Here is a 947-nt window from a genome sequence, read left to right on the forward strand (position 1 = left end):
CAAAAAAAATTAAATGAAAAACACAAACACACATTTACTTAGAAATACACAAAGTATAATAAAAACATAAAAAAAAATTAAAAGAAAGTAAGTCAGGAGAATGTTAATTTAGATTATAAGCCTTATCAAACAAATACGTTTTTAAGATAGATTTAAAAGCAGATACAGAGGGGGCAAGTCTGATTGTGATAGGCAATTCATTCCAGAGTCTGGGGGCAACTACAGAGAATGCACGGTCACCTCTGCACTTACTGTATACTTTGACCTAGGGATAACCAACAGTCTCTGGTTGGAAGACCGAAGTGATCTGGTGGGAACATGTTCAATCAATAAGTCAGAAAGGTACGATGGAGCCATACCATTCAGAGATTTGTACACTATGAGTAAAATTTTAAAATCAGTTCTGTGGCACACTGGTAACCAGTGCAGAGAGCGTAAAATTGGAGTGATGTGGTCCTGTTTTCGAGTACCCGTGAGCAGTCTGGCTGTTGCATTTTGAACTAACTGTAATCAGGACAAAGCTGATTGGCTAATCCCAACATATAGAGAATTACAATAATCCAGCCTGGAGGATATAAAGGCATGAATTACTTTTTAAAAATTTTTGAAGGAGAGAAAAGACTTTACTTTTGCTAGCATTCGCAACTGAAAAAAGCATGATTTCACCACCAAGTTTATCTGCTTATCAAATTTCAGAGAGTCATCAAAGACAACACCGAGGTTTTTCACTGATGTCTTCACATAAGAAGACAGCCCACCAAGATTAGCTTTGGGATTATGAAATGAATCTGAAGGACCAAAGACTATAATGTCTGTTTTACTCTCATTAAAATTCTGAAAGTTTAGAGACAGCCAGGACTTTACATCTGACAAGCAAGCCCTGAGAGTGTCCAAACCGTCTGAATTACATTTTAAGGGCAGATAAACTTGGGTGTCATCAGCATAAC

Source organism: Sinocyclocheilus grahami, unplaced genomic scaffold (assembly GCF_001515645.1).
Source record: "Sinocyclocheilus grahami isolate Dianchi unplaced genomic scaffold, SAMN03320097.WGS_v1.1 scaffold2442.1, whole genome shotgun sequence".
Lineage (NCBI taxonomy): Eukaryota > Metazoa > Chordata > Actinopteri > Cypriniformes > Cyprinidae > Sinocyclocheilus > Sinocyclocheilus grahami.